The following is a 27,826-nucleotide window of genomic DNA, read 5'->3' as shown; positions in this document are numbered from 1 at the left end:
CGGTAAGATTAACTCCATTTACAGAATATCTCACTAGTAGTAATAGCAGTTTTACTACTTATTATCGTCTTAGCACTTATCTCATTTCATATCATATCATTCAGTTTGTAAAGTTATGCCAATTTAAGTTTGTTTTTACTATTTTGGTTGTTAAACAGAATGAAATTCAGCCTACTCGAGCCTTTTAGTGGCCACTACAGTTATAATAACTCAAAGACAAATTAAAGGACAACAACGCTTTATGGACATCAACATTCCTCATTCTGATCTGATTTAGGGCTAGGTTACTCTTGTCGAAAATACCTACAAGTCAGCGACAGTTTGTAGAAAATAAACAGCAGATTATACATGTTTTAAGTTATTTTTATATAACTATTGGGTAGGTATTTTATTCAATTGTCATGTTCATGTTGGGTCATGCTTATGTTATAAAGGCATGCATGTCCACAACCAATAAATGCTCAGTGCTGGACTAAAGGACATGTTTATTTGTTATTAGGAACATAGCAGTTCAACATGGCGGACTCTGTGGAAGAGTACCTGCGATGTCTGTAGATATAAAAGGCTCATTCTCATGTAATAAAAACGTATTATTTTCAGTCACTTAAAAAAAACATTTTTATGCATATTATATTCCAATACTGCCATATTCTAGTCTGCACACTAAATGATGCTCCCTTTTTTGGTATACCACCATGTCTGTACTGTATGTATGTTACACGTTAAATGGAGAAAAATGAATGGGGTTTGTTGAAAGTGTACCTTTACTGATTATTATTATGTTCTCAGTCAGACCATTGAAGGATTAATCCAGTACATTACCATGAAAATTGCATCCCATGGTGTCTTCCCATCCCTCATTTGTCGCTCTCTCATCCTTCTGTACACTGTAAAATAAAAGTCAGAAATGCCATAAATGTTTTAAATAATCATACATATGCATCCTCAAGAGTCCTGCAGAGTCTTATTTGCAATTGAAATCCTTCCAGCTTCTTTTAGGTCTTTTCCAAGATCTTAGAGTTCCAGTTGGGAAAACAGCTTGAAATGGAGGTCACAGTAAATGATGGACCAGGATGGATGATTTGAGGGGATCCAGTAATAATTTATAGTAAAGAAAACATGAATATGCATGGATAGATGAGCAGAGAAGCGTGGAAAAGCAAGAAATTATATTTTTTTTCTTTTGCCCAGGAACAACAAAAAGCCCTCAGGTCTGACAAGGTTGTATGTTTTCTTTAGTAATCCACTAGAAAAAAAAAAACCCATTTCCTCTTTGCCTTTAGGGACCTAATTTCTTTAAAACAAAGCTCTGTTTCAGAAATATGTGGACATTGTGTATTTGTATGTATGTGTGCAAGACAAACCTATCCCGACACTCAGCAGCAGCAGTGACATCCTCTTTGTATACCTCTTATTGCCTTTCTTCATCTGTTCCTCCATCACCCGCATTACATTTCTGTATTGACTGAGATCCCTACATTTATACAGATTTATTTTAGTCCAGAATATCTCAAACAAGGCAAGTAATTGTTTGCTCTGAGCAATAAGATGTGGGAGGGAACGGCAAAAGAGATAGACGGAGAAACAGAGCAAGGAAGGGAAGGGGAATTAAGTAAGACCTAGAAAAACTGAAACTGTACAGTAACAAGGACACACGACTACGCAGATATTGATGGAGGAAACAAATTAGTAGTTGAAGGAAGAAAGTTTTCAAATTTTAAGTATGTCACTTATTTATACTCAAAGAAAGAGGAACAGACATAAAAGAGAGAAAAGACAATGGGCTGTTGTTTGCATACAAACAGCTGCTGTGAGAAAAGATGGCAAACATTCATTGTTCCATTATTGATCGTTACTGAACTGCGATATTGAACTCTTTTGTTAAAAAGTTTATTATCATTGAAAAGAAAATATCTCTAGGGAGTTTACATTGTTTTATCAGTTCAGCTATACTTATTGGACTCTAATGGTAATTCAACAGATTGTTGACTCGTCAGGGCCAGACCTTTTCCAAATAATGAAAATATGCATCAACCTTTAAGTGTGACATTGCACAGAGTGAGGCTATTATTTTTTTTTAATGGGTAGACCTACGTTGTCCTGGATAGCTGTGCAAATCACGGAGGCACACGCTGCCCTTTTCTACAAGGTTTTACAGCCAAAGTTCAACTAAACAGAACTTCCAACCGAATTTGGCAGGAAGTAATGATGGCACCAATTAACTGCAGAGAAAAATGAAACCAGAAGCTAAAGGATACGCCTGGAAATATTCCATTCTATTTTTGTTACTGCCGAGAAATCCCACAAAACGACCACAAAAAAAAAAATGCCATTAGTTCATCTCTCTATACTTTTTAACTTCTTCAGCCTGTATGTAGCCTTCAGCCTAAAGACAAGTGATTCATACCGAAGATGGAAATCTTGTGCACTGTAGTTTTTTGCAATTGTTCCTCGGAAAAGAAGAAATAGTGCATTTGTTGGGGAACATTTTCAGCTGCAGATTAATGCACATTTGGTGCTCTTGTGATTATTTACAGCAGAAGGATGGTATATGTGGGACTGACTACAAATAAACCAGCCTATAATCAGGCAAAACTTGCAATTAGGATCAATTAATTTTTGGTTTTTAGTATTTTCATGGTATTCATGTACAGTAAATAAAGAATGCCACCAGAGCTAGCTTTTTATTTCGTGCACTTTGTTTTGAAAGGTTATTATTATAATTATTGGTTGTCTGAATCTGTAAATCAGTCGTCGTACACAAGCTTCTGCTGTGTAAAACAATTAATGTGCTATTCACTTGTAATCAAGCATCTTGTCCCTATCACGGCATGAGTGCTGTGCAAGATACTTCTGAAAGGAGGAAAACACAATCTGCAAAATGGTTCCAACATATAACAAAATGAATCCACTAAATCAACTTTAGAACTGAAAAACACACCTGCAGCTACCTCCAGATATATAACCAGGACCACAACCAGGAAGAAAACCAACCTGTGCAGTCAACAGGTGCGGTGAGCTCAGGAGGCAAGCTGGTTACCTCATCTTTTTTATCTTTTGTATGAAGGCTTCACACCACAATCCAGTTCAGTCATGAAGCTTTTTAGCTGAATTCCAGCACTGTGGCATCCTGCGGTCTCCGTGTTTCCATGGTATTCTTGAGTTTGTACACATCCTATGGCTCAGTGAACAATTTCAACTTTGTTATGTAAGTCCATGAATTGTTCTGCCACCCTCTGTATTGTGTATATTTGTATATGTGTGTGTGTGTGTGTGTGTGTGTCAGAGAAGATGTGTGCTCCTCTGCATTGCGTTTACCAGCGTCACACAGGCTGAGACTAGGAAACCAGTTCTTTACATCGGCCTTAATTGAACAACACTCAAGCATAAATTAGTCCAGCTTGCCAACTCTGCACTTTCTACTGTGCGTGTGTGTGTGTGAGAGAGTGTGTGTGTGAGAGAGAGAGTGTGTAAGTGGGTACCTGCCCACACATGTGTTCATGCATTTGGTAAACAGATTTAAAACTGAACTATTTTGCTTCTTTCTGTTTTTCTCTCTCTTGGATTTTTGCACACATACTCAACTTTTGGTTGTCTGAAATCACAATATACAGAATATTGACTGACTGAAGGATTAATCCAATCATCCATTTGATTTGTTTTTATTTTAAGAATTCTCTCTCACACTCAGTTTTTAATCTCTGCATCATGCAGGTTTTCTCTCATTCCATTTTCATTTTTTTTTATTATATTGACATATTTTAAACTTTCTTCCCATGTTCTATGTTACAGCTGCAGTTGACCCACGTGCTGTATGTATGACTTACTGTGAAGTTTTTATTGTGTAAGCAAATAAGGGGTATGGTTGCCTGCCCCTGATTGGTACTCGTTACTGGCTATATCGGGAGGCAGGGAGGCAGCACTTGGTCCAATCCAATCCAAAGCATCTAATATGTAAAACTGAGCAGCTTGAGCTTGGTTTTTATATTAAGCTTGTCTCTTTGTGTCGTACCTGTGAGTTTATTGTGAACATTAGTACGTACTAACTTGGTTTTGTTGAGGCATTGTGTTTACTATCTATGGACTGTGCCAGGTTTAGATGAGTTGCTGATTTGCACACACACAAAAAAAACACTTTTTTTAAATTAGATAATAGTTTGGATAGTGAGGTTTTTCTTTCTTCTTGATTTTGTTTGGGTAGCTAGGCTTAGGTTTTTAGAGAGTACTCTGGTAATATTCATTTGTTTTGTTTCAACAGCATCTGCCTGCCCTTTGTTTATCTTGTAGCTTACCTCACCTCCTTTGGTTGTATTATAATTATTGCAAATTCTTGGCAATAAATAAATTTGTTATACCAAGTACAACTGCTTTTATGTTATGTTCCTTTTAACTACACGAGCTGGGTTGTAAACAGCCAGCTTTAAATATTTTAATAAGATTGTGTATTTCAGTTGAGTTTTTGCTTAAACTCTGCCTCCTCCGTCACAAGGTTCTATCTTCCACTTGACAAGCTTAAAACATCCAGATTCTTCAGAGCATCCTGACAAGCACTTCAACCTCAACAAAGAGATAGCTGAATGACAACAAGTCCTTCTGATTTCCAAAACCACACAAATGTTTTGAAATTGTGGTCATGAAAAACCCAGCGTTGATTGTTGGTAGGAAATATGCAAATAATGGATTTCTTCATCAAGGGTCACACACTTTGTTGACTTAACCACCCACTCTAACCTCCTATCTAACTGTGTGTTCAGGGACGAAGCGAGGCACAACTGCAGATAAAGTTAATGGAAAGATGCAAATTCACGTTGGGCAGCACAAATTGACTCAAAGATGCTTTCACTTGAGTTCAAAATGTTTATAAAAAAAACTTTGGGGAATCGCAGAGACGTACAGAGACTGACAAAAACAAAATATTTGCAAGAGGAAAGTGTGCATTGTTTGAACATCAGTTTTCCGGTGTCTGGTGGTTTGTAGTTTGTCGTCAACTTTATATTGTGTGGTCATTTTTCAAAGTATTCCTCAAGACTTACAGTCCAAAAAACCTGCCCGGCATACCAGAATACTCAAACTCCACCTAATGTAAATGATGCTATGCATGTATGTTCCTTCAATCCAATCATTCCTCACCTCATCAGTTCGTAGCACTGAGAAAGACTCACTTTCCCCTCCTTCCTTCATCACAATCAGCGCTCCTTTTGTCACCTCCCCACTCTCCTCCTCCTCTTTCACCTTCCCTCATCCATCTCTCGTCTCCTCTTCATCACTACAGAGTCTATAAAGGTAAGGGGAATTAGAGCTCACTTCAATCAAACCATCTGCACCCGTAAAAAGGTTTCTCCACTCCTTTCTCATTCTCTCTCCCCGTCTCTCTGTGTCGCTCTCTGCGGGAGAGAAGACATAAAAATCCTTGTGATGATTCTTGAGTTGGGGGCAGAGGAGCGGTTATGTAGAAAATAAAAGAACAAGACAGGGGAGGAAAGGAAAGGTAAGGAGAGGAGAGGGCAGTACATAAAAGAAAAGGACAGGAGAGGACAGGCGAGAGGAGAGGGGGAATGAAGGGTCAAGCTGCAAGAGAGGCGATCATTCGAAACAGAAAAAGCATTTGAGTGCAGAGCCTGCTGAAGTATATCGTACTGTTGCTCTCAGTCACACTCCAGGTCCAGTGTTAGTGGTGTCTGGGGAATACAGGACTCAGATGACTGGTGACAACTGGTGATCAAAAAATATCAGGGCATCAGATTTTTGGTCTTTGCTTTTGAAACTGCTTCACTTAATTGAGGTCTCGGTGTGTGAAAGTGTGTATTATGTGTGTTTGAGAGAAAGACTCTTTTCTCAGCTCACAGCACTACAAGGACAAAAACCTTGACAATAGTAAGATTGTGAAAAATCTGAATATTTAACCTCCCATTACAAGCTGTAACAGTCCTAGAGGAGATGGAACGATACTGTTGAACCAGAAACTTCAAGCACAAGAGAGATGAGAGCCACCTGAGATGATGAAGGAGGCAGCTGAGGAGAAAAACCAGGAAAAGGTCTGATAGTACAGTGCGAGGAAAAGAAAGCAACATCTCCGGATATCGGTGATGCAAAGTATCTGAGTACAACACTATATATCAGAGGGACATATTGTAGTTTTTATTATTTATATGAGGAATTTAGTTACTAGTTGCTGTACAGATTTACATTATTAATGTGGTTATATGTAGATTAAACTAGCCAGCCATACATAAATTAATACAATAAAAATGAGCGTTTCATTTACCAGCAGAAACAAGTAACAAGTAATCTGAAGGTTCTCAGTCGTCCAGGTCATTTTCTTCAAGAAAGGTTAAATCTGGGGCAACCGGCCATGGCTGTAGATCCATGAAGATGTTTGATCTCTCATCCAACCGAGTCAAACAATGGCCCGGTTAAGCCTGGGTTTCCTCTTGGATGAGAGGATCTTCAGCCAGGTCCAGTTGCACCAGATTTAACCCTTCTCCAATAAAGTAATCTATTAATGATTATCATCCTACAATACATATATTTTTCTAAAATGACATTCCACATAATGAATGCTTTTTGCTACTTTAAGAATATTTGGATACTAGAGAGCAAAGCAATGCGGCATTTCACCTTGTTGCTATTTATTCCTGTCGCTTGCACTGCATGGGTGAGAAGCAGTTGAATCATGAAGTTGAAAATGAGGAGTTATCTATACATACCTTCTCACTGGAGCTGTAGGTTTCTGGTAAGAAACTAGAAGCTAAAGTAAAGAGACTTCTGTCACATAAAATGTGTGTTTTCTATTCAAAAAGTGGGAAGATAGCACTCACTACGTCTCCAGCCTGAGTGTACAGGGTCGACTTGTTTGCAGTTTTATCAGGAGTTGGATAAAAGGGTTAATAGCCATTTAGTCTCTGCACATACCAATGAAAAGATTTGATTTCTGAATATATTAGATAAAGGGTCTGGAGGTACAGGTAGCCTCAGGGGGAAAAAGGAGGAATATGCCCTCTGGCAACTCCAAAGTGTGGAGGTGAGGTTTGATGTGCATAGCAACTGTAATGCAGCGGACAGCACTTCTTGTCCCATCAGAGGCTGTATTTAATGTCAGCTTTTTAGTTTAAATGTACCCATAATCCTTTCCTTAAGCTTAGTGTTTTTACTCTAAGCTTCACCAGTTTATTTGCCATATGGTAGTTGTTGCACAGATACTGTAGGAAAAAGAAATAAAAACATTGTACTGAGCATGAAGGCAGCCGTCACAGAACATAACGAGGGCTGCAGAGTTGTCCAATATCATCACTCAGCCTGGTGACAGGGATGAAGATGAAGAAGATCACAGTCACCTGGGTTTTCTGGGGTTGTTTTGTGCTACACCTGAGGCTAAGCTATCTGTTGATGCTAAGTAAATTGCTCCAAACTGTATGCCTGCTGCTTGTTAAACCACAGTGTTGACTTTTCTATGTCCACATGTGTTAAATACAGAAAATGTGACATGTGTGACGGGTTTTGGGGTTGTTAGAAGGAACCTGTGATGAAGCTGAATGTTCAGCAAAGTTTATAAGACTCACAGTTCTCGTTGAGACTGTGGTGCAGTTAATTAGCCCGTTGGATCATCTTGTCATGTTGTTACATTGGATTGCATCACACATTGTGACGCATTTTATTTTTGTCCACTCTATACATACAAGTGTTTATTTAAGATATAGACTACGTACTGCATCTATAAAAGTATAAACGTACTGTCTCAAGAGTATTAACTCACATATATGATACGCAAACACTGAAACTGAAGCACACACATACATATATAGAGTTGTGGATATTGCTCGGTTTCTATGGGGACATGAGAGATGAATATTCTGGGATAGAGATGGGCACTGGCAGTACTCAGGCCATATGGGGTGTAGCTATGTTAAAAAAGGTGCCTACTACTCAGATTTTATATTTACATAATGCTGTTCCTCTGGCTAAGAGGAACAGCAGATGACTGATATGCTGCAGATTTCCCCTGAAATTTCAAGCTTAGTGCAAAAGGCTGGAAAAGGCTGTTTAATGGTGCTAAACAGGCCTGTACAATTGTATTTAATATGTTCATGTTGGAGCTGTAACAGATGTTTTTCAGATTTTATTTTATTAACTGTGTAGTGAATACAAATTTATAAAATAGTTTTTTAAAACAATGGCCCTTGTACCTTCTCAGAGCCTACTTTGTTTTTTGTTTTTCTGGAAATGAAATGTCTTTGGACATCCTTGAAATCCTTGAATTTGAGAAGCTGAATGAAGCATCTTTAAAGTGTGAATTCTACAATACAACTGAGTGATTTAGTCATAACTAAGGTGAGCTTAAATATGATACAATGAGAAGGAAATCAGTAAATAATACAAATGTTTGTACACCTTTTTAAATCATGCTTTTAGCTATAACCCCCGACTGTCATCTGAACCTGATGTTCCATGTGTGAAATTGGATTAACATTTCCAGTCAGTTTTAGGAGCTGAAAATACATCACTCTCAGATGTTATTCTTAAACGGGGGGTTAATTTGTGAGAATAATTTCTACAGTCAAAGGATTTTCATGCCACTTTAGTGGTATTCAATGTGAGAATCAGCATGTAACCCTTACACTGTGAAAGTCATTTTTCCAGGCCCCTAAAAGCCTCTTTTACAGAGAAAGATCGGAAAGACGTCACTGTCTGGAGGGCACGACAACCTCTTCACTCTCATTTTTGACTTCACGGGACACAAGTCAGCTTTCACATTCAAACTGTGTCACTCTGAGGCATTGGAGTGATATTTGAATACTGACCTGCAAACCCATTATACTATCTAATGGCACAACATTATTATAATTCATCTAATTATGCATTCAGTGGTGATCCGGTTTTCCCATTAGTAATCATCATTTATTTCTTTTAGCCACCTGAATTCGCTGCAGAAGGACTCTTGTCGCAACAAGCAATTAAAAAAAAAAAAACTAATTACTGACATATCACACAGCAACATGCGCAGGAAGAAACATGCTAACAGGGACATTTAGGAGAATAATGACACTACTGTCCAAACACAATCAGCCTGAGGTGAGCAGAGTATCACTATAAGCCATCACAGAATACTCTGTGATTGTGTGAAGATGCTGCGCTGTGGGCCATGCGCAGTGATCACAGTGCTACGTTACAAAAGGGAATGTCCAAAAACAAGTCAAAAAAGATGATTAGAAAGATTTAGCATGACTTTACTTTAAAAATACATCAGTCAGGGATTGGGAGATATGCTGAGACTGACCAGATATTTAAGTTATTCATTAAAAATTCTTAATATCAAATAAAATTATTAGCCAGGCCCCTATTCATATATATATGAATATGCTGTATTATAATATTCATAACAATAGTACAGCTGAGTGTCATTAGCTGTGTGAACCTCTAGAATTCATCCGCAGGGCACAATGAATATCTGTGACAAATTTCATGGCAATTTAAATATAATGTTGAGATATTTCAGCCAACACTGAAGAAGCGGATCAACCTGCAGAACGACATTAACGTCTTTGGAGCCACGCTGCTGCCAGGACAGCAGTCAGCTCTTCAGAATATCCTGTAATCGCTGCTGCTGCCACCCGGGTTGACTTTGAATGTAATTGTGTGGCCTGCATGGACCGTTATTAAAAATGCACGTGAGTTTATTGTTGGAAAAATCTTTTTCTCCAAGTTTCTTCCAGATTAGAATCAGCATCAAATCCGTCGTCTCAGTATGAACCCAATTTGCTGCATTTGCTTCAAATCACCAATACATTACACGTAGCAGTGACTGTGTGAGACTTCTATTTTCTAAAAGTGCTATTATAAAGCTGGGCTCAGGGCTGTCGAGTGACACTGAGGAGAAGTTCAGCAGCTCCTCAAATTCCAGATAAAGGATGAAAATTCAATCAGACTGCAGGCACAACAATAAAACTGAAAACGATAGCAGATTAGTGCAGAACTGATATATTTGGGTAAATTAAAGTAGACTCAAGCAGTCATCCATATGTAGAAGAATTTACTGATCATGTATTCAACTCCAAGGCAGAAAATCTTTCGGTTAGATGCCCTTTTTTCAATCACAGGAGCACAAAAGAGGTTAAGGAGAAAGTTCCAGATTTTATTAAGCATACGCTGCACTGTATTTTAAAGATATTATAGGTATTGAATATAATCAACAGCACAAATGTTCCAGCTATCTAATACATCTGTTTTTTTAGTTGAAATAATTCAGAATCCTTTCCAGGGTTACTGAGTTTCAACAATCTTACAAAATCTATTATATAAGAGGAAATCAAACCGGTTCCTCTCTGCAGCAGCTGCAGCAGCCGCCTCAACAGACCAAAATGTGATGTAGCCACAAGGCATGTTTCTTCATCTGTGAACGCTGTGGTTCTCACGTTTTCTTGACCAGAAAATCTCACTCAAGGGATACATGGTGCTGTATTCCGCAGCTGAATGATACCAATTCACACTGGTGTCGTCTCAGGAGGAAATTGCTAACTGAACTAAAAGTACACGAGGGTATGCAGGGGAGAGTAAATTACAGCACTTTATTGCATAATAATTCTCGGAATGGACTGAAAATAATGCCACAGTCTCAGAGGGTAAGTTCTTCTTTAATGTTACTTTCCTTTTCTACTGTGCAGAGAGCTACAGGAGTTGCTCTTTGATCGTTTGAGCTTTTTGTCTTTCAGATTGTACTTGGCCTCTTTTAGACCTGTACGTATATGCAGATTGTTGTAACACCAAAACATTCATACTTTGTGTGTAATATATTGCATTATTGTGTGTGTTGGGGTAATCTATAAATCGGCAAAGACGGGGATCATCGGTGGACCTGAGGCAGACTGAATAACACCTGGATGCAAGCTACCTGTGACACCGCCCACTTGTCAATCAAAGTGGCCAAGCTGTTAATTATGCATAATTTTAAGCCTTAATATAATTTGAATGATATTTTAACATGGGGGCTTGTGTAGACTGACTTGTTCTATAGCCAGCCTCAAGTGGACCTTCGAGGAACTGCAGCTTTTGGCACTTCCACATTGGTTTCACTTCATAGCCGCAGGTTGCCGCTTGGACGAGACCTGATTTTAGTGTTACTGTGCTATTAGCTATTAGCTATTAGCTAGCTATTTTTAGCATTAATCATTTAATGCAGTTAATGTGTTTCATTGTTACTTGTTGATCTTTTTTAAAGTGGGATGAAATTGTGTACCAAAAGTGACTGGAAATCAAACCGAAAACATTGCATGTGCACATTTCACATAAGACAACGCTTGACCATGAGTTCAGCGTCTTTTTCATCAAATCCATGTGACGCGGGAAGTCAACCATGGTTTGTTTGGCTGCTCTGTAAACAGATACATGAGTTGATATTTCTCTTCAGTTGCATTTATGACAGAATAGCTGCTCGGGGTGTGTAAATACTTTATACATTACTTTTTATCATTTAGACCGGCCTCTGGGAGCTTTATTATTCAAACATCTTGCTTCTAACGCCACAAGTGTTCTCATCCCAAGAATTATAATGAGGACTGAAATCTTGAGGAATAAAACATTTACGTTACAGACATCTAGTTGTGATGCTTTCATTTAGGTTTAGGATTACGGGTGGGGAAGTGCTCTAGTGCTAAGAAATGAATGTGCTCTTTTCAGGGCAGATTTTTTGACTTTGAGACAGAGAAAAACTCAGGAAAGTGAGCACATTGCTGGTTCCCACATAATTCAGGCTTAGTAAATATATATATCCCCATTATTTTAGGGTTAAGGTTAGAATTAGGGGCTTAGGATATATCTGTGAGGGTCTTCAAATGTATACATACACATATGGGTATGAGTGGGTGTATGTGTCACAGTGTTAGATGTTAGACCACTGCCCTGATGAGTAACACACATTTTACCCTGTGCAGACTCATATCTGTGTGCGCACACACACACACACAGTCCAGAGAGATGGCAATGTAATATTCACCTTCAGTACAGAGATAAGAGAGGCAGAAACTAATAAACACAGGAGAGAGGAAGGGGTGTTATGATACTCTTCATATGTTAACATTGCACGGCACTGAGCAGAACAAAATTTGACCCAAGCTCAGATGACAAAATGAGCCAAACAGCATTTGATTTAATCAAGCTGCCGTGTGAATATCTCACAGGCAGTTAGCAGTCATTTTACAGTGAGCACAAAGCCAAATGAGCAAGCGCATGCCTTACAGCTCAGTCGTGACGCTCCATGAGGAGCAAAAACACTTTGATTTCACTCAGCCGGAGAACATGCACATCTGCTTTCTTTTCTAATTCAAACCTGAAACCACAGCGCAGTCTTTGAAATGGCATGTGGACAGGCCCAGGGCAGAGCTGAGAATCCCTCCAGCAGCATCGTTTAGGTCTGCTGTTAGGACACATAAGGGACAAGTAGTGCACAATGTGAGGAGTGGATGCCTGTTGCCTTCCAGCCTGTGGCAATACATTAAATATGTAAAGTAATTTGGCCCAACATCACTCTAGTGTGCCAATACTGGAGAAGGAAGAGGAGACTGTAATAACTCTTTCTCCCCACAGCGGCAAAGCGGCTGCTCTCTGGGCTGCAGTATGATTTGGACTTTACTGTGACCGCCCATACATTACAAAAGTAGAGTATGAAATGAAAGCCAATATGTAGACAGACAGACCTACAGTGCTTTTTTCACCAGAGTCACAGAAAGTCAATCTATGACTAGCTTAAGGAGTAAAACTCCAGTCTAATGCTTTACTTTCTGGACTTTAAAAATGAAATAAAATGGTTCCCCAAATGAATAATGTATGGGTGAGCGTTTCTCCTCCTCATTATTCTCTCTGCACAAATGATTGCAAAGGCATTCCTTGGTTAATGAACACATTCTCATCGCCGGAAAAACACAAAAACAATGGCGTCTATTTTGTTTGATGTTAGGAAGAAGAAAAAGGAAGTGGCGCAGAATGTCCCCAATAAAAGGAAATGCATTCTGAACTGTGGATTTCTCTGAACTCTGGTCTTTACTATTCCTCCCATTCCCACCTCCGTTCTGCGAAATCTATTGCTCTTAGCACTTGAATATGTAGCCATCCTGACTCTGCTGGGTGAAAAATGGCTTTCATCTAGGATTTGAGCTAAAGCAAATTACCCCTCTGGTGGTATAGATCACTTTTAAAGGAGGTAGGGTGCGACACAGAAAGTGTGGGAGAGAGCGAGAGGGAAGCTGTGGGGGAAGAGGAGCAGCAGAAATACTCTGTTTGATAAAAGTAAAAGAGTTGTGAGGGATGAGTCAAGGAGAATAAGAAGAAGCATTAATGACCGAGAACAATTTGGCCTTTTCATTGGCGATGGCAGTCAGGTTTTATAAACCTCCTACAAAAACTGAAGGAGCTAAATACAAAAATCCACTCAAGAACAGGAGAGGACAAATGGGCACAGGGGGTCAATTAACATTCTAAACCAAGATTTTGTTTCATACGCAAAAAGCAAGTTTCTTTTGTGACAAATGACCCAAATCTTTTCCCGAATATTTGTTTTTGTCATTCCCTCAGCCTCAGGGGCAAAGGATTTTTTTTAAAAAGCTACTGGCAGACATAAATTCAATCACTAAGCAATGAAGCGTGCGCATAGAGTTTCATCACTGAATAAGTTCAACATCCATTTTTAATTGATTTCACCAAATATGACAGGAACGGGAAAGAAAAAGAAATGTAAAGCCAGAAAGAAAAAGAAATGAAGGGGACAGAAAGAAAAGGAGAGGACAGACAAGGAAAGGAGAGGGGAGAGGGGATGAGCGACGACTTTCCATCATGAAGGACAGGAAGAACAAAGGAGTGGCGGAATGATAGCCGACGCTGCCCTGAAGCATATGTGTGTTGTGTTGTACCAACAACATACGCACAATTATCTAATGACAAAACCCGCCAGAAGCACTCTGCCCCTTGTCTCACCCAGCATATCACGGAGTCACTGGGGTGTTGACTCAGTCTTGACACATCCCACGACACAAGTCCATCCATCAGGCCGTAGTAATGACAATGAGTGAGGTGGCCGCAGGCGAGCTGGGAGATAGGTGCGTTTGACAGATGGTCTCGTCAGCACGGGCGCCAGGACGACATCGAACTTCCTCTTTATCAATCTCACTGACCTTTGTTATCCTCCTTATCATTGTCCACTTTCTTTCCTACTTTTCCAGAGATGTGCCAAATGAAATGGATGCATCCCAACTAGACTGACGAGAGAAACAGTTCTACTTTTAGCTTAACAAACCATGAGTGGGTTACATTTAAAAAAAATTAAAAAACTGATAAGATAGGTGAGGTTAAGAGAGAAATGTCATAAAAGTTAGATCCAGAAATGAGATGAGAGAAATAAGATTAAGGAGATAAAAGAGAGAAAACTAGAGAAATTACACAAGATAAGAAATGTGATGACAACTGAAGATTGATGATTAAGAAGTGAGATGAAAGAGAAAAATTGATCATGAGATGACATAAGATAGAGAAATAAGTCATAAAAATGTGATACATAAATTAGGTTAAAATATGAGAGGTGAGAAGAAATCAGAGAAAACTAGAGAAATAAGATCAAATAAATAAGACGTGTTCAGAGAGATGTGATGAGGAAGACCATTTGAGATTTTAAAAGTGAGATGACACAAAGAAAATGAGATTTATGATATGAGAGAAAGACATAAAAGGGGATGGAGTCATTTTATTTAATAAACTAATGAGATTGAATAAATTAGACAAAATATAAAGATGAGATTTAAAAATCACATGAGATGAGAGAAAGGAGACTAAAAGATGAGATGATAAGAATAAGAGAGAAATGAGATGAAATACTAAAAAATATGAGAAAGGAAAAAAAGACTGGTGCAAGGCAAGAAGATACACATGAAATAGATGCAGAAATGTGATGCGATAGAGATGCAACACATGCAAAGACAGAGAACAATTAAATAATTAGAAATATCTGACTTTTTATGGTCTATGTTATATATTTTGTCCTGTAACACAAGAATACTGAGGTTGGATAGTTTGGTGTTCTCGGTGATACTACACAGCTCATGTTCACCAGCTGATTTCCTCTGAAAAAAAAAATTATATGTCTGTAGTCTCATTTTACAGCAGCATACTCATCAAACAGAATGTAATATTGCTTACTGGGTTTTTTATTTTACGAATATGCCTTATTGTAGTTTAAAAAAAAAGACTCACGTACTGTATGGAAACAAGTTGATAAAGCCAACAGAAAAAAAACAAAGTTCTGCACCGAGGCCTAGTTAGTATTTGATGGAAGCTTGGATTTGATAAAAGGAATTTTTGATGGGCTTGCTGTGAGCAAGATGAGAGAGATCAATGCTCAGCCAAACAAAATGACACCGCAGTATTTCAGTACAGCTACAGTACTGTATGTGACAGACAGAGCTATCACGCGGCAGACTCGGGGCGGCTGCTAAGATACTCTGGGCAGCCTGATAAGATGTGACACATGGGCCCCCACATGTCCAATGCATATACAATCCTACAGAGCATTTCTGCCTCCCTGAAGGCTTCTTCCAGTTTGAGGCACCCTGCAGGTATTATCACTTTCCCTCTCTCCACATAGCAGCACACAGAGGTGGACTGACTGACACAATTTCTTGTTTTAAACCATGCTCGCTTTCTATCTCTGACTAAACTCTCATCTCCCTGTTCACTGCCCAAGGACATCTGTCACGGATGCAAAGAACATGTAAATGGAGAAATAAAATAAAAAATAAAAAAAGGAGGGTAAATCTCATCGCATAAGCAGAAAAATATTTAGAAGGAAGAGATTAGAGACCTGAGGCTGCTCGTCACATCAAAGACATCACTCTCACATATCTCCCTCTCTCTTTGTCTTTTTCACTCGCTCTTGTTCTCCCCGTCTCTCTGTGACTCTCCCTGCCTTCCCTCCACGATTGCGTGGGTGCAGCTGGTTCCTATGGCAATACCAGTCTCTCTGAGCTCGACCTATGTCCCCTCTTTCAGAGTACCGCTACTTCATTAATTATGTACACATACGGACACAGACTGGCAGAATTTCCTTGACATTTATTTGATCCGCGCGTTCAGTAATTTGTATTTATTTGGCCGTCAAGCAATATGTAATAAGATCTCTTTAAAGATGATCCTTTCAGGTTAAGAGACCAGACTGTTCAGCGGAGAAATAGCACTTCCAAATCCACTTCCTAATTTCCCTGCACTTTTAGACACCTCAGTACTGCGATAAGTCTGATAAGGAAAAGACTCTACAGTGATAATTAAATCAGGTGTTCATCATCGGCACATCAGGGCCACTGATAATAATTAGCAATAATGTGATGCTCTGTTTATCCCTCTAGGGATTTTCTTTTTTCGTTTGCCCTCCAGCTACAGAGCAGTAGCCTCATTTAGAGCTCGTGAGGAGTCAGTCTCTTGCTCAAGGACGCTTCAGCGGTCTGGCTGCTCACGGTCAAGTCATGGCGTTTCTCTAGCAACCAGGTGACAGACAAAGCAGGAAGACAAGCACAGTAATCAGCCAGTGACAAGCAGCAGATGGCCCCAGATGACCCGCTCACGGGGTATCTGCTCCTGAAAACCAGTTGCAGGGGGGAGACATTAGAGGACTGATTGAGCGTGATCTTAACAGGTTGAGAAAACAATTTACAGGAAATGTCTGACCTTTTCAGTGTGATGCACATACAAGCTGAGCTGTGGAAAAGATGAGCATTAACACATGATTTGTTTCTGGGGCATTTCCTCAGAGCTCAAGACAGTGGAGGAACACAAGTACTTCATTAAAAAGTAATGCTGTGCTTAAGCTTCTCCGTGGTAACATTGAATTACGTGTTTGATGACGTACGTATAATTTACTAATAATACATTATGTTATATAGATTATATAAGTCGTTCCAACCACACAATCTAATTGGTCAACTAGACATGGAAATCTGCTCAAATCGGCACAACAGTGACAGTGAAGTCAATACATCCAGGTCGACCTCTTGGGCTGTGAAATGTTTCCAGAACTATCTGAAAAACAAGCTTCTCTGCAAATTTCATGGGTCAATTGTAAGTAACCAAGGTCACTACTACTCGATTAGTAGCTCTGTCGGGTTGAGAGATGACGTTAGACGCTTTATTACAACCCCCCCTCTTAGTGAGGCATGGTGTATCATGCAAGATAATAGAGTTAACTACGTCAAATAATGTCTTTAGTTTCTCAGGAGAGCAGGCCTTGACAAAACTGAAGATCATGCCGCGATCACAGGACCTGATAATGTTGGGGAACTTGGAGGCAATGAACCCAAACACACCACCACATCGCTGTCATGCTATACCTGGTCATGTGAAATTACTTAATTATATATTCTAATATTACATGGACATCATCAGCAGGTATAGCAGGATTGGATAGTATATCACCCATCATTGGTGTATTTATATGTAGTTCTTCTTTCTATTCATACATTAAATACACTCTTGAATATAGTTTAGTTGGTTACAATGTTTTGATAGAACAAACGTATTATAAACTCTTAATGCATGCATCTCTGTATTGAGTATCTACATCAGCACTGTAAAATCACTATTTTAAGCCCCTTGGAGAAAATCTGAACACTCCAGTAGCTTATTGGACCCTATTAGCATCATTATTCACCACAGAGCCTCAGGTTCAACAATGCATTCACATATTACTGTGTGTTTCCAGGTTTTGGGAGCATCAAGTCTTTGAGCCAAGTAGAAAACATGTCCAAACAAATAGTAACTCTTTCTGTGAGGCTTAAACTTGGCATGAGAAAATAGGCGCTTATATAAATAACACGGCACATGAGTTTTATTCAGATACAGAACAAAAAAAAACAAAATACATAGTAACATTTTACCATTTGTTACTATGAACTTACGTTATTTAGTCACTTAAATGTGACTAAATTCATGCCTTCACCATTTAAGATGGTGGTGATGGATGGAAGCAATTCGTCATTGTAAACTGAAAAAGAGACAGTTTCAGGAAGACAGTTTAAAAAAAAAATACTGGACAGGTGGATGAACCATCTGTCTATTACCATCTATCACAGGAAAACTACAATCAGTCAGGTCAATGAACCATATAGAGAAGAGTGAAACCATCTTTTTCGTCAATTGAAGCCTTCAGTGTCAGTCTTTGCACTTCTTTCGATGAAGAAATCTCCAGTTCTGATGTAACTGATGCCAGCAGCATCTACACTAACCTTTTTAGCACCTGTCATTGTCGTTTTCCAAACACAACAGTCATGTTGTCACACACACACACCTAGCATTAAACCACGTCTGTAGCTCATGCTGTAGCTGCCAGTAGTTCTTTATAGGGTGTAATTGGTCCGAACCCCTGTGCTTGAACACAAACACTGAGCTTTAAACCTGGTGATTTTGAGTTCTGGTTACAGATTCAAAGATTGCAACTAATTTTTCACCAAAATCAGTTTCACTGGGAAGTAAGGTACAGTATAGGTGTGATCAATCTTTGATCTCATAGCCTTCCCAGGTTATTGAAACATCCCTGTTTATTTAGATTTCCTATTTTAGTTTATATAGTATACAGAAAGCCACAGGGACTAATTAAAGTAACTTTGTATAATCATATGCATATCGTCGCTGTCTTCCATTTACAGTCAAAGTTTGGTCCATCATGTATGTAGGATAGATAGAAGGAGGATAGATTTGGATAAATAATGTTTTGCGTTTCGAGCCAAGGATAGACAATAAACTCTCTCTGGTCTCTCTGAACTGAGTCAGACTGATGCATGCACCTCAGTGCTGGATGGCCATTAAACTGGATTACACGGATTTCAATCTATAATAGTAAAATAGCTTTGATTAGGCCAATGTGGAACCATGTAGGACAGCCTTGCTATTGATAGTTTACCAACAAAGATAGTAGTGGACAAACAGGAGAGGTGGACAAACAGGAGAGTTGAGACTCTGAACCACCCGCATGTCGTCTGTAGGGCTCTACTTTACATGCATCCACAGAAAGGCTCAAGCTAGATCTATGTTCCACACATGATGGATGCACCAAATCCCTCCTGAATCCACAGAAGACCTCACTTTTTGTTCCATTTTCATCATCCACTGATGACAAAATGATCATGTCATTCAAATCAAAAGAGGCCACTGTCTTGCCAAAGTATGAGGAGTCCTAGTTGGCTTCTGATTGGCTCCCAGCCCATTGATACACAGCTGCTGACTGCACACATCAAAGGGCTTCGAGGATGGAAGAAGAAGAGCCAAATATTCCAACAGTCACTCTGTTCTAATTGTAGAAAACGTGGACAGACGGACAGTAGTCAACTGTTCAGCCATCATAGAGAGGTCCATTCACAGACACACACACACGCGCACGGGACCACACGCAAACAGATCACATTCACAAAGTAAAACATCATATGAAGGAAAACACGTCCACACATGCGCACATCCCAAAGGAGCTCATTACTGTGATTGGCTTCAGGACCGTTTGCTGATCAGGACACTCTTTTATGTTACATTTGCATCTTAAGCATATAAAGTGCCTTAAATGCGTATGCGAGCAGTGCGGGTACGTATGTGTTTGTGTGCGTGAGTGGTTTTGTTAAGAGTTATAGAGCAGCAGAAGCCGAGAGAGAGAGAGAGAGAGAGAGAGAGAGAGAGAGAAGAGGAGAACAGAACAGAGGTGAGCAGGAGGGAAGAAAAGAGGGTGAGGCCATGCATGGTCAGAGAGGGCAGACGTGAGCTAAATAGCTGAGTTGGCAACTGTAGACCAAAGAGGGAAGAGAAGGGTGGGTGACTCACACTGCTGTGTGATGAGGTACAGTGTAAGGACAGTAGACTTCTGTTTCTTCCTGTGGGGATATGTTCTCTATGGCTGGAAGCAGTGAGCCGTACGTGTGCACATTGTGATCTTCTGTCATCTGCTGTTTTCTGCTGTACTTTGACATATTTAATTGCAGGTAAACTGTGGTGTCAATTCAGCCAAGGCTTGAAGCGAGAGACACCGTAATCTCAAGAGACCATGTTGGTAAAATGAAATGAAATAAAAATGCTTTAAATTGTCAAAATTATGCTGACACGTAGTATCCACTGCTCCAGTTCATTCACAAGTGCATTACTGATTTTGGACACTGATTTGGGGTTTAAAGCAGGCGGTCAGAAAACAGCCTTGCATTAGAACAATGTTAGTAATCTACAATCTACAACATAATCTACAAAATATGAGCATTTACATGTATTTGATTCCTCAGCACCTTGACGGACAACGCATGGTGATGCAGCGAAAGTTTTCTGTGGGCTATTTCCCTGATGAATCTTTTGTGTTTATTTGCCGTGGTGCTGTGCAGTGGCTCAGTGTGGTTGAACGAGTGGACTGTTTTCGTTCATCCCAAAAATATCAGATAGGACTGAGGTCACACCTCTGTGCAGGACAGTCAAGTTCCTACTGTTTACACCAAACTGGGAAAACCATTTCTTTATGGACCTGGTGTTGTGCATGAGAAACATTGTCATGTAAAAACATGAAAGGTCTCTCACCAAACCACAAAGACGGAAGCACACTCTCTAAAATGTTGTAGCATTAAGACTTTCCTTAATTAGAACTACAACTGTTTTTATAGTTGCAAATAATCAAACAGGTATTACTTGTCTCTCAAACACACCGCTTCTAAATCAAGCCTTTGTTTTTCATTTATTGTGCTTATGGCAAAGACACACAGGACTGGCGGGCGCAAACAAAAAAGCTGCTTGATGTTACTTACTAAAACAGCTTGAATATGTTTTCTTAAAAAACACTGCTTACTTACAAGGTTGGATATTATTTATTCAGTACATAGAGCAGCCAGGAAACATGGAGGGGAAGGCAGAAAGTGGAAGTTTTATATTTTTACTTAGTTATTTACATATTTTTGAATAATATGTGTGCATGTATGCAGCACGATGCAGCCCTGATCATATAACTTATAATAGGGAGGGATCTGCTATCTGCCTTTATATGTATTTATATTATGTCATGTTTTATTCTTAAAAGGCATCTGAGGGTCTGTCCATATACTTTTGGCCGTGTAGTGTAGTAGCAGCCGGTGTGAGTGCAGTGATTTGAGAGCATCAGCTTTGTTTGTGTATCTGTGTTCGGTACGGAAACATAATGGTGCATCTAACTTTGTGTGACATGCATACAGACACGGACAGATACCAACTCCCGTGTGTGATATTTTTGAGTTTACACGTCTCAATGTGTCCTTGACTGAGCTTGCACTGAGTGACGCAGAAAGAAGCTCTGCACTCTGTAAAGACTCCAACACTCACATCTCTCTCTCTCTCTCTTTCTCTTGTCCCCCCCCTCCACCCTACACCCCACCCAGCAATCCGGTCATGATTCTAAGGGACATATCTGGGGTTTAATACAATTTGTAGGGGAAGGAGGCAGAGAGGGATGAATGATATATTGACTTCTATATAAAAGCAAGGCTGGGGTGGTAATCTCATTTCAGGATGCTGTGATGAGATTCTGGCCTGTTTTCTCTCCAAGATGATGTGACTTTGGTCCTGACATCATCATTGCCGCTGCCGTCTGTGTGTCTGTGTATGTGAGTGTTTTATACTCCATGATATGCTAGTTTGATTTTATCTGAGAAGTTCAGCTGAAATTGCATCTCTCTATTTTTGGGCTGGAGATAAAAATCTAAGTATTATTTTTACTCTCAAAAATGTACTCTTTGCTCTCCTAAATTCATTTGAGGGATTTTAGAAATGAGACAAGAATCGCTGTTGTTGTTTTTTAAGATGTAGGAAATATTAAAGGTAGTAAGGAAGCATGAACGGAAAGTCAGGCACAGAGATTTAAACCACATATATCATGACTTCAGAACGATTAATACATCTAAATCTATATATTTTTAAAAATGATGAAGCCTCCCACACAATATAAAAATAGCTTCTTTTCACTATTCAAATTAGCTATCACGTCTCCTAAACAGAATAACCTTTTCCTCCTTTTTTTTTTTTTTTTTAAACAGGTGTGAACAATGTGAACCTGTTGCCATTCATCCTCTCTGGTTCAAGTACACGGCCTCGTGTGTAAATGGCAGAACAATGTATACCATGGTTAACCAGCCGGTGTCGCCTAGCAACAGGTTACTGTGTACTTGTTTTTGTGTGACACTTTTTTAAAAGGTTTTCTTAGCTGATCACACATAAAAGAAACATCATCTCTATAAATGATTAAATTATTCTTATTATTTATTTGATTTTTTTTAAAAATCATTTTATCCTTTTGACACGTTACTTGTTTTTTGTGGGATTCCTGTGTGTGCATGTTTGTTGTTTGATAGCATCTATTTATTATATTCTGTTGTTAAACGATACCCGTTATCACTGTAAGCAGTTCAATCAAATTCAATTTCACTGTATTATTAATAGCGGCATTTTAAAAGCTATAAATGACAAAAACAAGTTGTAAGTTACAAGATATTTCTTGTTATCACATGCTTATTTTATCTTTTTGGCTGCTTGCAGTTTGCAGTTTAAACGCATATTGTTGGTAAAAGCTTGCTCTTGGTTAAGTTTCTCTGTATCAGAGCAGTGCAACGCTTGCTGTAGCTCTAGAAGACTGGAACAGTCCTGAGCGGTTGACAGCGCTGTTTGTTTGTCGTTACCCAGGATTCTCAGGGTTGTCATGGTAATGCATGTCTGTGGGAGATCTAAGGGGGATAGAGAAATAAGGATGGGAGTACATCTAACATTGAGCCATTGTGATACATTTAGAAAATTTAGAAAGAGTTCTTTTTATTTTGTTCCCACCTTCTAATATTGGATTTTATTTTTATGTAACTGTGTTTGCAGCCATTCTGCCAGTAATCTGTTGACATGTCTGTACTTCTTTTCATCAAGTGGAAGACATCATCAGTGTCAGAAATTCCCAGTCTATCTGACTCAGAATTACGAGTCAGAGGCTGATGTGAAGACTTTTTTCCAATTCGGCTGCTTGTTATTGTGGTTTAAGTGATATGACGTGAACACAGCACCAAAGGTCAAAAAACAACTGGATAACTCTGAGCATTGATTTGATTATTTTAGTGAGCTGGTTGTGTTGATTCTTTTGAACACAGGAGTATGTACGTTTCCTCTGACTTTTAGATTTCTTACCATTTCCTCATGTTTTGTAGAGAAAAGAACTAATTATCTAATCAATTGGCAGATTGGTCGATAAGGAAAACGGTCATTTGCTGCAGCCCTAGACTGAATAGCTATTGTTTCAATACTCACGAATGTGAACAGCATGTTTTTACCTCCTCGAATAAGCTGAAATTAAGTTAAGGAGCAAATTCTCAAGTTTCTGTGCAAAACTCTCCAAATAAATCAAATCTGAAAATACTTGAAGATAACACATGTCACATCTCAGCACAATGCCTGAGAGACAGAAAAGTGACAGTGACAAAGGGAGAAAATGATAGGCTGACTACAGGCGGCCATTATAAAATCATATACACCTAATATTGCTTTCAACCCACATTTAAATCCCAGCTTATGCTTCAAAACAGACACACACACATATACAGAGCGTTTCACACTCCCAACACTTAGACTGGATATACTGCAAACAGCTGTCAGATGTGAACACTGTTCCTTTCTTGTTTCCTTTTTCATTTCTCTGGTTCGACTCTCATGTGCATAGTGTATGCACACAAATACAAACACATACACACACTCCAGCATGTCTGCAATTTGGCTACAATAAAATGCACAGTGTTCTGAGAAATTAAAAGATTGCGTAAGAAACGTAATATTTAGTTCGTGACATGCACACATTGACTATATCTTCAAATTGAGCTAATTCACACATACAAACATGCTCCCTGCCCTGAAAACACACACCATGCACCCTTGGCTGCCAAGCACTGGTATCTTGCCCTGGTGTTACTGAGTGCTAATTGACAAAAGGTTTGTATGGTTTAGCCCCTGTTGTGACTGCCAATTGTCTGATTTCACAAAGATTGAACAAAAAACTGACAAAAAAACAAGAACAAGAATCAGTCAACGTCACTGCAGCCATTTAACGTTAGTATCAGCATCATTAAGTTCACAGACTGACGGCACAGTTTTTGTATTAATATACACACAGTGCATCCAAATGATTGATGGAAAATGGCAATAATCATTCAATGCCCCTCCCTCACTGGTGTTATATTGTATGTTGGGGTTGTATATTTGTAATGTTTCTTGGTTTTATCATTTGTTTTTGTTTCTTTTTGGAGAATTTTTTAAATTTGTAATTATTATCATCATGGTGCAGAAATCCGTCTTCAGTGTTTCAAGTTACTTGAAATAACTGGAGACCAGCTGAAATAATTTTACTGCAGTGGCAGATTTCTTGACATATGGCAAGATTGTGTAACTTTTCTACTGTAAAATAACAGATTTTAAATCATGTTGACGTATAATCAGGTGGATGGTGTCTCTGTCATTGAAACCTGAGCGCAGCGGTCTCTGGACATAATGACAGAGGTGAAGAGAGAGAGAGACGCCAGACAAGGGTAAATCTGGGACTGACTTTTAGTCGTTGGCGAGAACTTCATGAAATAAAAAGACAGCCGTGAGCTGGGCTTATTGTTGGACTAGTGAGTAATATTAAGCTGCTATGTTCTGTGTTGTTGCACTTGCTTGATGTTAGCAAAGTTTTAAAATATTTTTTTTTTATCATAAGTAATATATCACAAGAAATATACATGTACATCTGTCTATATTTCCGAGAACGATAGTGATAATGCTCTCTGAAACTGGGGGCACCAAATCACAAAAATACCCTTGAACAAAAAGGGACTTTTAGGACTACATAATAAACAAAATACTTGAAAAAGATGTAGATTTTTGGTGTGTATGGTATAAAGTATTCATTTGAAAAATAAGGTCATTAAGTCATTAGTTTTTTCATTGCTTGATAGTGTGGTATACTAGCAGCCTTTCAACAGGTTACTCAATATAATCTGTCATCAGGCTTTGGTGAAATGCTAAAGTTAGACTGTGTTCAGGCTGATTGTAGCATTGCCTACATTCCTTTCGTTTACACCACTGTGATGGTGCTGTTAGAAATACATCACAGTTGACCTTAACTCAACTTGCTTTACTTGAGTATCTTGAAATACTGTGCCACTTTTTACCTAAGCCTGTTCAGTCTGGGCTACACAAACTATTTCACATACAAACATACTACAGTAGAAATAGACACTTACAACATACATACCTTTTTCTGCTGCTGATAACATAAATACATACTGTAGGTACAGACGGAGAAGTTTGTTCCACTTTTTTTGTGTGCTTAATGTTTTTTAGGGGGAGTTTTTTTCTTTTTTTCTTTTTCATCTTCTTAGAAAGCTTAAGGCTCTGTGCCATTGCTGTTGTGGGCTTGTAAATCCCATTGAGACACTGAATAGGATATTGAACTATACAAACAAAGTTGACTTGACATGTCAAGAAATATGATTTCTCTCTTTGTAAAAGCCCAGTTCACACATGTACCACGAATACACATAGCGTCTTTCAGTCCCACAGTGTTTTCTATTGATCTGTACACAAAAAGAAACAACAACCTTACTCTGGTTTTAATGCTGTCCTAATAATTGCACTGTCAAGTTTTCTGTTCTTACATAGCACATATGAACTTTACAATGATAACTTCAATTTTTTTTTTTTTTTTTTTTTAGACACAGGTCTGATTTTTTTATTTTCAAACAGACGTGGGCAACAGCAGTTCTCACATTTTTCGAGCCAGTAACCATGGATTTAGTCACCTGAAATGACAACTGTCAGTGGGAGATTTCATCAGCTGGAGCTAGCTACCTAATTAAGCCAACATTAGCTCCATGAGTTGGTTGACAACACAGTTTGTGGATGACTGTTTCCAGTCCAGAGCACGGTTAAATAAGCACTTACTATATACATGATATCATGCTTAAGCTAAAGCTGTATGTTTCGGGCAAAAAGCCAGCAGTTGATGACACATTTGGAAGACATGGATCTACACAAGGACTGCAGCATCAAAACATTAAGATAAAAACAAATGTAACTGCTACCTAGCTAGTTTAGCCTACTTGGAGAAATAAGACATGGGTACAATTTATCCTTCATTGTTTGTATTTTCAAATAAAATGTTTTTCTTTTTTGGACTTTTTTAACTTAAACTATGATATAAAATCAAGATCCATGAAGTATGGGGGGAATCGTTCCTTATTGTGAATGTGTCTTTTTTCAAAACATAGTTTGTAACCTGATAAAAGACGTACTGTGAAATGCTGGATTAAAGGTCCAGTGTGTAGGATTTAATGGCATTTAATGGTGTAGTTGCGGATTGCAACCCCCTCACCTCATGCTCTTTTACCTGGCGTAAAAGGAGAAACTACTAGTTGTAAAGATTCATTTTAAGGTAACAAAAACATAACGATTCTTATTTTCAGGTGATTATACACTCATGAAAACACAGTTATGAACATTATATTTAATTTCTGCCATATTCTGTAAATAGAGCCCTCTACATCTGACACACTAGACCTTTAAGTTACTAGTTAATAGTACATTAGTTAGCTAGTACACACTATGGTTTACGCACATTGTGCTCTTATATTTGTTGTTTTGGAAAAGGCTAAAAGACAAAAAAGAAACAAATGCAAAGCATCTCTCTTACTACAACCCAACGCACACAGCTTCAACATGTGTAGAAATCCAAAGATAGACAGGCCTGCTGTGCCTACTTACAGTTGCTAAGCTACGACTGGACAGTCGCTGCTGGGGGTTAAGTCAATTATGGTTTCTGAATAATCAACGAAACATGTAAAAATTTTGTCTCAAGAGCATGTACGGTGTCCCAGAAAGCTAGATACGTTGTTCTTAGATATAAATCACTACAGTGCAGGAAGTGAGACCTCTGAATCTTTGTTGGAAAGATTTCTAGACTCTTAAGGTTGTTTGATTTTCTTTGCATCCTTTTTCTACGACATGGCCCTACTGATGCTATTCTCAAATGTGGAATAAATATGAATGTTATCTGTTAGCTAACAGAGAGAAATCTCTTTACCCTTCTTCTCCATCATTTTCTTCTGTCAGAGATGCTCTCAGGATATTTCAAGCAACAGGAAGTGGATACAAACGACGCCCAAACCCTGGAGAAATTTGTCGCCAAAGAAGAGAGAAGGCAGAGAGAGATGTCTGAAAGATGAGAAAAGAAAGAGAAATAAAAAAAAAATCTCCTGCTGCAGGTATCTTGGGGTTTGAACTACAGATTTTTGTCGGGAAATGGAGAGAGAGATGATGTGCTGCTCAGTCAGGGGAGGTAATACCATTTCAATAGTCCAGTCTCTAGCAGTTAATGGGACAGCCAGAGAGATTTCTCCTCTTAGCCCTGAAGAGCACCTGAGAACAGAGCATCAGAGGGTTTTTCTAGTCTCTGCCAGGCCACAGAGTTTCCTAAACTACCTCTGCCATGGAGACGGCGCAGTCTGCAGAACAGAGGGCAGAGGTAATGAAACAGAATAGAGACGAGCAGGCTGGGAGGAAAACACATCTATTGAACACTTTCTCCATCTATCCCACCCTTTTGTTATTTTTTTTTCCCTTTGCCTTTTCATTTCACCCTGTGGCATCCCTATCCCTGTCTCTATCTATCTCTCTGTCTCTATCACCTCTCACACTCTTCACCCTCTCTCTCTCTCTCTCTCTATCTTCCCCCCTGCTCCCTCTCTCAGCATACACACCACGATCTCTCCTTGATTTCCAGAGAGAGCCTGTATAGCAGCAGCCGGCATACAAA

General features: G+C 39.0%; 1 protein-coding gene across 1 annotated transcript in view; it reads right to left on the bottom strand.

Annotated features, from left to right (window-relative positions):
• The window catches only part of LOC104921195 (protein ELFN1-like), a 111,727-nt gene that overhangs the window by 65,608 nt on the left and 18,293 nt on the right, over positions 1–27,826 (bottom strand). Inside the window, 1 exon segment of the mRNA XM_027283293.1 lies at positions 823–887. The gene's annotated coding sequence lies outside the window, so the exon portion shown is untranslated.

This window comes from Larimichthys crocea, chromosome X (assembly GCF_000972845.2).
Source record: "Larimichthys crocea isolate SSNF chromosome X, L_crocea_2.0, whole genome shotgun sequence".
NCBI lineage: Eukaryota > Metazoa > Chordata > Actinopteri > Sciaenidae > Larimichthys > Larimichthys crocea.
Note: the sequence above shows the minus strand (reverse complement) of the source record. Positions and strands in the feature narration are given on the sequence as shown.